The sequence below is a fragment of the Lepidothrix coronata genome, unplaced genomic scaffold (assembly GCF_001604755.1).
Source record: "Lepidothrix coronata isolate B3197 unplaced genomic scaffold, Lepidothrix_coronata-1.0 Scaffold122, whole genome shotgun sequence".
Lineage (NCBI taxonomy): Eukaryota > Metazoa > Chordata > Aves > Passeriformes > Pipridae > Lepidothrix > Lepidothrix coronata.
The window spans coordinates 2002590-2012511 of NW_016690302.1; the positions used below are offsets into that span (position 1 = coordinate 2002590).

The 9922-nt window shown below is 42.7% G+C and overlaps 1 protein-coding gene and 1 long non-coding RNA gene across 6 annotated transcripts in view; both read left to right on the forward strand.

The window, feature by feature from the left end:
- Positions 1 to 222, forward strand: part of LOC108502673 — a 5478-nt gene extending 5256 nt beyond the window's left edge. Inside the window, exon 4 of the long non-coding RNA XR_001876560.1 lies at positions 105 to 222. This is a non-coding gene — a long non-coding RNA (uncharacterized LOC108502673). The remainder of the gene's footprint in view (positions 1 to 104) is intronic.
- A 6856-nt stretch (positions 223 to 7078) lies between these two features.
- CUNH1orf159 (chromosome unknown C1orf159 homolog) overlaps positions 7079 to 9922 on the forward strand; it is a 14902-nt gene continuing 12058 nt past the window's right edge. The window contains exons 1-3 of one of the 5 annotated variants that reach the window (XM_017825842.1): positions 7079 to 7160; positions 8111 to 8218; positions 8404 to 8518. The gene's annotated coding sequence lies outside the window, so the exon portion shown is untranslated. Of the gene's footprint in view, positions 7173 to 8110; positions 8241 to 8403; positions 8519 to 9922 lie in introns of all 5 variants that reach the window. The other 4 variants (XM_017825843.1, XM_017825841.1, XM_017825844.1 and 1 more) reach the window with 4 other exon arrangements.

The following is a 9922-nucleotide window of genomic DNA, read 5'->3' on the forward strand; positions in this document are numbered from 1 at the left end:
GCGGGGTTGGATCAAGGGTTGGACTTGATGATCTCAGAGATCACTTCCAACCCAGCTGATTCTGTGATTCTATGATCTCACCCCCATTCCCATTATTTTTCCAGCCCCCGATCCCTGCCAGCACTTCTTATTTCTGGGACACCTGTGCAATAATGCCCTGAGCTCCTCCAAACTCCTTTGGCATCCATCGATTTTTTTTGTGCTTATCAAGCCAAATGAAAAAACTCCCCCCCCGAAGCAGAAATGCAATTTACTTTTTAATAAACCTTAAGAGGAAGTCAATATATCACCGGGAATTCTCTTTTTTTCAACGGGATAGTAATTAAACCTATATATTACTGGAAGCATTAAAGATTTAATACACTTTTAGGTGTGTTTATAAAGCTTATGTTTAATCTTTGGGCTCGCAGCAAGAGCCTCAAGAGTGATTTCCCCACCCTTTTTTTCTCCCTCCCTCCCCTTCTCCCCGTGTCTAAGGTACAGAGAATGTTTGCAAAGCCATGGAAATGGAGCAACATTTAAACCTCATTAGCTGTAATTCGTATAATTAGCATGTTTGATAAATTTGCCTTCAACTAAACACGTAGAAATAAAGGTTTCATTAAGAATGATGAATATTTATGGGGGTTTTTTTCACCTCCTACCTTTGCTTGCTTTACAAATGTTTGCACAGGAAGACACTGGTTTGCTTTATAATAAAGGAGAGGAAAAAGGAATCTAGAATATTACGTGTATAATTTGCAGAGTACAACTTCTAGACTAGAAAAATTTAGTTCACAGACATCACAAAAAGCCAGGATTTTTTTCCATGTCCACACAGGAATGGTTTAAGTGGAAAGGGAGATGTTTGAGAGGGAGGGTAAAGGTGAGGAGCAACTCCCAGCATGTCTAGATGGAGCCTCCAAGGTTTCTAATTTGAATGCCACAACCCCTTTGTCAGCCTGCCACTGGCAAAGCATCTGATTTAAATGAGGGGTTGACTCAGAAATGCCAAATTTAAATGGATGTGTGCTCCAAAGGGGGAGGGGGATAACCCTGGAATGGGGGAGGGTGCTGGTCCTCATAGACATGGAAAACAGCAGCAGGTTAAAGGGGAAAAAGAAACCACATCAAAAGCAAAGTTGAGGGCAGACCTGGCAGAATAAACTCATGCCCGTGGTGCAGGTTTGTGGTTTGGATGTGGCTGGGAATTACTTACAGAGGATTTACCTCTCCGGGTGCCCCTGAGGAAAACGAAGCTATTCCGCTCCCGTGCAGGAATTCTCCTTGAAGGACTTTACACCTCCATTAGAGATGATGAAAAAATAACGCCCAAAACCAAGGGAAGGTTGAAAGCACTGTAGAGAACAAGTTTTCAAGTTACTTTTGCACTCCAACAGGAGTAGGAACTACTGAGTAACTCCTCAGGCCGAGGCTGGGGGTGTTTTACAACAGCCCCTTGCTTCCCACCCGTGCCAAGGAAACCACGAGCCCAGCGTGTGGCAGCACTTTTGACAGTAAACACAGCATTTTTTTTCCATGTTCTGAACCCAAAGAAGCTTCCCCATCAATATTTTGTGCTTCTGGCCTTCGAGTCTTTTAGGGTTGTGTTTATTTTTTTGGTGTTTCGGTGTTTTTCAAACTTCTGGTTCGGTGCAATGTTCTTATTTAGCGCGTGACGGGGTTTCTTGAACTGCTTGTTGTCCTCCTGTGTTTTTTAGCGGCAGTCCTTTCCAGCTGAATTTCTCGGGATAAAACTGGAATTCTGCCTGGTTTGTCTCAAACACAAGCTCACAAACTGCTACAAGTGCAAAAGCACTGCTGAGTTTGCGCCGTGGAGTGACCAGGAGGAAGGGAACAGAGGGTGGTTCTAACTCAGGGGGGAAAAAATAAAAGACTTTAACTCTTCTATGATAAATTATAGGACACCAGAATAATTTATTGATGGGTTTTAATGCCTTTTATTTATTATCAGACTCTGTGTAGCCTGTGAATTGCTCATCTCATCCCCTGCTGTAACCCAGGCAGCTCTTAAGCCCATCTGTTGTTTTCTTGTGAACTCTGGAAATATCTCCTTTATGCATCAAGTCTGTGACTCCTTTTCGTTCATTTTCTGCTTTTAAACGTTCAGGATTAACCATAAAAAGCAGCTGTGAGTTCATTTTCCCTCCCTAGAGCGTTGTCTTCAGGGTAAAAACGAGTTAAAAGCAAACTTGTAAGTAAAATATAAGTGGTAAGTCGAGTGATGGGTGTGTTCATCCTGGCAGTATTAAAAATTTTAGCTTAATAATAATAATAATAATAATAGCAGAGGGAGTTGCTTTCGAGAGCTGTTTTTTAAATTGGTCTGGAATTCTAAAAATTAGGAAATGAAAGAAATGTTGGGAGCAGAAGATCTGAAGCCTTTGGCTTGGCAGTAACTACACCCACGTGTTTCAGTTTAAATGGCTCATATTTGGAATATCCCTTGGCTGATGTGGAAAAGGGGATCTTTAATTCCCATAAATCATATGAGGAGAAAAGTCAGGGAATCCTCTTTGTCAGTGAAGTAATCTCGGAGTGACAGCTGTTAAAGTGCCCTAATCCAGCCCGTTCCAGGGGTGATATCCCGCTCCTGAAGGGCAGGAACAGGAGGTTTTCCCAGCTCCCAGAAATCCTGCTGGTGGATTAACAGCCCATCAAATGCTGGCAGTGCCGAGTCATTCTCCTGACAAGGTTTTTATTTCTCCTCTGTAGGTCGGATCTGCTCCAGAGCAGAACTTTCTGGCTTTGTGTGACCCAGGAAAAGCACAGGATGGGAAGGAAAATCTTTGGGAAAGGGGATATTTCCCACCTCTAACAAATTTTTAGAAGTCACTTTTATATTCTTGTTGAGAACAGAAAGGTTTTGAGGGGTTTTTTTTGAGCTTTTCCATAATTAATGCAAATCTGCCAGTAGACTTTTAATCATTGATTGGAAAGAGGAAAAGGTTTAAACCTTCCTATTCCTGCTGGGATCAAACCTTTGGAAGCATCACTATGGAATCAACTGACAATGGGATCCTATGGAATCAGTGAAGAGGAACCTGGATAATTGAGGGGATGTCATTTAGGGTCGTTCCAGGTGAAGAGATGGAATTCCAGAGTGGAAGATTAAAAATCATGGAATCATGGAATGGTTTGGGTTGGCTGCCTGGCTTTGTGTGACCCAGGAAAAGCACAGGATGGGAAGGAAAATCTTTGGGAAGGGGGTATTTCCCACCTATAATAAATTTTTAAAAGTTACTTTTATATTCTTGTTAAGAACAGAAAGGGTTTTTTTTTTTTTAGCTTTTCCATAATTAATGCAAATCTGCCTTTTATCATTGATTGGAGAGAGGAAAAGGTTTAAAGCTTCCTATTCCTGCTGGGATCAAACCTTTGGAAGCATCACTATGGAATCAACTGACAGTGGGATCCTATGGAATCAGTGAAGAGGAACCTGGATAATTGAGGGGATGTCATTTGGATAATTGAGGGGATGTCATTTAGGGTCATTCCAGGTGAAGAGATGGAATTCCAGAGTGGAAAATTAAAAATCATGGAATGACTTGGTTTGGGAAAGATCAATAAATTCCTTAAAGATCAATAAATTCCAACCCCCAGCCCCACAAACCTCTGCAGAGGTTCATCTCACACAGATATTCTGGAATTACCCTGCAGAGAAAAAGGATAATATGAGCAAAAATAGGTTTTTTTTTTTCCTTCCCCACAGCCTGGCATGGAGTTGATAATTAGATCTGTAATTAGTAACACACACTAATAGTTGTTTTGTTTATTTGGAAGTGATTTGTAATTCCCTGTCTACAAAAGGGATGTTAATTAATCCTTTGATGATCTCAGTGGGTCCCTTCCAGCTTCAGGATATTCTGTGATTCCCTGATTCCTTTTGACACCTTTTCTGCCAACATCCCTTGGAAGAGCTGCCTGGACACGGGAGAGAAAACCTCAATAAACGGAGCAGGAAGGAAAAATTCCATCAGTAAGACCGAATTATTATTTTGAAATAACACAGAGTTGACACATTTTGAAACTGTTTCACTGATTTTATTAATTGTTTTAGTGGATTGAAGTTTTTCTCACCATGAAACTTTTTTATCTCCCTTTTCCCCCCCTCTCCCTCAGCCTGGAAAAAGCTGTTTGAACCACATTTCCCACTGATTTTTCTCTTTTATTCGGGTAAAATCTGTGTTTTTAGCAACAACTTCCTTTTGAAGGGCTGCACTTGAGGTTTAGAGCTGCAGTGGCAAAAACTGGGGGAGCAGCCAGAAAGATATTTATTATATTTATTATATTTATTATATTTATTATATTTATTATATTTATTCATTTATTTTGCCAGCACTTCCCATTGCTCCCCAGCAGTTTTATCTCGCAGCAGTGCTGCCTTCTGAATTATAAATATAATAATTCATAATAATATAATAATATAATAATTTAATAATAATGCAATAATTTAATAACAATTTAATAATAATATATAATGATTTAATAATAATAATTTAATAATATATAATAATATATTATATATAAGATATAATTTATATATATAATTTATATATATACTCTATATAGTATATATTATATATAATATATTATATATAAGATATAATTTATATATATAATTTATATATATACTCTATATAGTATATATTATATATACTATATATAGATAATACATATATTATATATAAATTATATATAATATATAATATATAATATATATGTATTATATTATATATAGTATATGTAATATATGTACTATATACTATATACTATATAATAATATATAACAATTTAATAATAATATAATAATAATATAATAGTTCGGAGTAATACAATTCTGAATTTTATATACATAAATTCTATAGAAACATAATTCAGAATAATAAAATTATAAATAGAATTTTTATATTATGAATAGAAAAATTTACAAATATAAAAAAAACCCAAAAGAAAGCACCTAAAATATAAAACAACTAAAAAAATCCTAGTTTTGTCTCTCCACGTGCAGGACTTGTTGCCTCGTAAATTAAGACGTTTGTGGACTCTAAATTCAAATCTCACCGTTTTTCCCCTTTCTTTCCTCATCCATAAACTTGGAAGTAGCAAATCTTGTCCTGCACGTGTTGGGGAGGAAGATGCTGAGTTTTACAGTGTAACTGGTTATGGGAAATATCATAAATTTGTGCGTCAAGCCCTAAACCATCCACAGGATTTAAACCACAAACTCTTCCAGGGGCTGAATCCATCAGGCAAGAAAAATTCCAGTCATGCTGCCACTGTCCTGTTTTGTGGAATGTGGATGGGGTTGGGAAGAGATCCCAAAAATCTTAAGGAGCTGCACAACAAATTTCAAGCAAGGCATTTACGGAATGAAGCAAAGCACAGCTGAGAAAAGGAGGAGATAAATGTATTTTCCTGGCTCTGGAGTCATCGTAGGATTTTACAGCTCGTGAGGAGAATAAAAGGGAGGAGGTTTAATCCGAGAAGAGATAAGGATGAATTTTGCATTGAGATGAAACAGCGCTTTTTAACTTCAAATACTTTGTAATTTGTGTGTGTGTCTTCGCACCCAGCAACTCTTTGAATTCACAAGGCTTTTCAGAATTGCGTTAAGTGCTCTGTTAATGTGCAAATGCTGCAACTCCCAGCGCCGGGTAACAGCAAATGAACCCAATTATGATAATTCTCCTGCAGCTTCAGCACTTTTTTGCTCTGTGTGTTGATCATTTTGTGTTCAGTGGGTGCCACAAAGAGCAGAAAGCAAAGTCTGTCCACCCACTTTCATCTCTCTCGAGCAAAGGAGTGAATTGAATTAAAGCATTGAATTATATCACGAATCCCAAATTTCGGGGGAGAAACTCTGTATCCGAAGTCCAGGGAAAAGTTATTTCCTGCTGATTTCCTCAGCCTTGAGAGTAAACAGCGCTCAGTCTTTCTCTGGGGTTCTTCTCTGAAACATTTCACCTGCTTTGAGAAAGAAGAACCCCAGTAAAACACCTTTTTTTTTTTTTGCAGTAGAAGATTTGTGAAGAGATGCATTTCATGCTCATCTGCACAGTTATATAAACGCTCAGCAAAACTGCACAGGAATTATCTTGGTGAGTATTTTTATTCTTATTATTGCAGTTTCTTCCTTCCTGGATAAAATATTTCTATATGTGGTCCAGAAACTTTGAAGGAATTTAAATATGTCAAAATCTTTTTTAAAAGCCCCGTTTTATAGAACAGAGATCTTTCCCCAGCTGATGTTGGGCATTGTCTGTGATATCTTTATTTTAAGCTCGTCACAAGATGTACTGATGCCTCAGACTTGGAACAAATTTTAATTCTCCTCTTCAAGAGGAGGAAACTTGAGTGAAAGTGAAGATTTTGGGTCAGAACTTTGATTTTGCCTTTTGTTTCGAATCTTAGTTTTGCTGAGAGATTTGCAGAATTGTCCTGCCCTTTCTGCTGGAAAATTCCAGCAGCAGTTGGTAACTGGGAGAGGGGGCTGAGTAAGTGACAGGCAGGGTGATGCTCCTGTCTTTCTCAAGGCTTCCCTTATAAAATCATGGAATGGTTTGGATTGGAAAGGAGTTTAAAGACCACTTCATTTCAGCCCTCTGAGACGGGCAGGGACACCTTGCACCGGACCAGGTTGCTCCGAGCTTTATCCAACTTGGCCTTGAACACTTTCAGGGATGGGGCATCCACATCTGGGCAGCCTGATCCCTCCTTTCCCGGGATTCCCCGGATTTTCAGGATTTGCGGGCTCACAGGCCCCGCCACCTCCTGCCTTCCGCCGCGTCAGCGTTGCCAAGCAACGCCTAAAATGGCGGCGCCCTCGCAAGGGACGCCGGGAGTCGTAGTCCAGCGCCTCGCCGCCCCCGCGTCCCGCCGGCGGCGCGGGACTCGCTCTCCCATCATGCTCCGCGGCGCCGCGCGAAGGGCCGAGCGAGCGCATTTACCTGCGGGGAGCGGGGCACAGGTGGGGCGAGCCGCGGGGGCTTCTGGGAGTTGTAGTTCAGAGCGGAGCGCCCTCTAAGGGAAGTGGGGCGACGGGCGGCGGCCGCGGGACTACAACTCCCAGGGGGCAGCGGGAGCGGCGGGCAGGGCGCCGGCGGAGGGCGGGGGGTACGAACGGGAACCTCGGCGGTGCTGCCGCGGTGGGGGCTCAGGTGAGACTGCAGGTGAGGAGGGGGAGGAAGAGGAGGAGGCGGGAGCGGGCACGGGAGGTGACCCCCGGGGCGGGCGGAGAGCCCCGGGCGGTGCCCCATTGTTCGCAGGGTCCCGGGGTGGGATTGGGTTTGCCGAAGGGGGCGAATTCCTGGGGGGAAAAGCCCCCACCCCGATGCTCTGGCTGGGGAGGGCGGAGGTGGTTTGGGATGAGGGTGAAGATGGGCAGAGTCGCCCCTCGGTGGCTCCTGGTACCTTTGGGAACGAATCCCCTCCTTCTCATCACCCGCTAAAACTCTGGATACTTTATTTCCTAATAAACCAAGTCAGTTTTAACAGGATTTTTTCTCAACCTGACATTTTTGGGGTTGTGGGCAATTGGTGTAACTGGTTTTGTTTCTTTGGGGGTTTTTCGGTTTGGTTTGGTTTTTTTTTCCTAAACTTCCACCCAATACGCGCCTCGATAACACTGATTTTTGTTGCACCCATTTGGAGTAAAAAAGCCCCCAAACCCCTAAACAGGCCATACAGACATTGGGGTTGTTCAGCCGGGAGAAGAGGAGGCTCTGGGATGACCTAATTGTGGCCTTCCAGTGCCTGCAAAAAACATGGAGAGGGACTATTTACAGGGGCTGGAGCGCCAGCCCAAGGGGGAACGGCTTCACACTGGCAGAGAGTAGGGTTAGGTGGGATATTAGGAAGGAATTATTTACTCAGAGGGTGGCCCTGGCACAGGTTGCCCAGAGAAACTGTGGCTGCCCCATCCCTGGGAGTGTCCAAGGCCACGTTGGAACACCCTGGGATAGTGGAAGCTGTCCCTGCCCGTGGCAGGGGGTGGGACTGAATGACTTTGAAGTTCCCTTCCCACCAAAACCATTCCACCATTCTACGATATGTCCCTTTTTCCACTCTTTCCCTGTAGCATATTCATTCCTGCTCTCTGTTTTTTCAGGCTGCAACAACTGTTGTAACAGCAGTAAATGGTGGTGTTGATGAGTGTTTGCCCAAGGCAGGTGTGCCTGGAAATAAAAACAGCTTTTGCAGCAAAGCCTGGCTTAAGGTAGATCCCCTTGGAGCAGGAGGTGTGTGGGTTTAATTGCTGGTTGCATAACCCCGGGGATGGAGGGGTAGGACGGGGGTTCTTTTCACTGGGCCACGTTCAGGAAGCTGGAAAAACGAGTCCTCCTTGTGCTTTAACTTGATAAAAGATTGTTCTGTTCCCTGTCTGATGTTCTGCCACTGCAGGTTTGTTGGGAAACAGTTGCAGTGTCGGGGAGGAATTAGCAGCTAAACCACAAACCTCGGGGGTTTGGGGTTCCCCGAGGAAGATGCAGAGGGACTCCTGTGTGCCTGTGAGCTGGTAAGTGAGAGTTTAAACTTTTACAGCCCTCTGAGACTGCATTTTGACCTTTCCTGCTCTCAGGATTAATTCAGGGCTCATCAGAATTAAGAAGGCTTTGAGTGTGGAACAGTTTCAAACTCTGCTGAGCTGAGGGAATTATGAAACCACCTGAAATTCAGGTGAAGTTTCTTTTCGTTGCCACCTTTTTCCAGCTACCTGAGGGAATCCCCTTGCTCAAAATAATAATAAAAAAAGCTCCAGCAACACTTAAAGCAAGAAAGATCCTGCTAATACAGCAGAAATCACGGATACACAGAAACTGCAAAAGAGATAAATTAAAGGAGTGGGAGGAAAAAGGCTTCCAGTGCTTGGTGTTGATGAATTGTTTGTGTTCCTTTTTAAAAGCAGCCAGAGGAAGAATTCCCTCGGTGGCTGTGTTTCACTGGGGGGGGTGGGTGTGTTGTGGAGCTGACAGTGATCTGAGGTTTGGTTCAGATGGGAGAACCGGGGTGTGAAATCCTCGTTTCCATCGAGGCGTCTGCGTTGGCTCCCGACACACAAACACTTCCCAATCCGGGCTCCTCTCCGTGCATGGCATTATCCCTTCTCCCACAATCCAGGGGGAAAGCCCTGCCGAAGGAGAAACGTGGTTTGTGCTGAAGAGCTCTGCTGTGGGGGTTTGATTCCCGAGAAAATTCACGGATGGTGGAATGGTGGGACGGTTTGGGTCGGGAGGGACCTTAAAGCTCAGCCCATTCCACACTTTTCCAGCCACTTCCAGCCTGGCCTTGGACACTTCCAGGGATGGGGCAGCCACAGCTTCTCTGTGCCAGGCCCTCACCACCCTCACAAGAAGGAATTTTTTCCCAATTTTTACTCCCAACCCGCTCTCATCCTTCATTTCAAAGCTGAACCTTCAGCTCCTCTCAGCCTCTATCCCCATATATTGAATATCTTGGAAGGCTTTAGGGCTTTTTTTGCCTTCTAAATTTAAAATTAGGCTCTAAAATATCGACACTTATGTTTGATTGGGGCTGGAAAGCAGGAAAAGAGTCGTGTTCTTTCCATGGTTCTGAACAGTGAGGCCAATTAGCTGCACAAATCCCTGCTGGAAGTTGCTGGCTTGGAATTCTGCCCTCAGTTTATTCCCTGACTTGGAGGTCACGAGCTCTTTCCAAGAGCTGTGGTTTTAGGAACTCTCTATATAATGTTTTTCATGTTGTTGCATTTAAACAATAGAAGTGCTGAAGTCTGATATTTTTTCCTGGGAAATATCCTCAAAAAAAGAAAAAAAAAGTAGATATTTAGTGTGGCCTTCAGGGCTTGAATTTCTGCCTCATTCAAAAGAGAGAGTTATATATATATTATTATTATATATATAATTATATATAATATATACTTAATATATAATATATCAATATA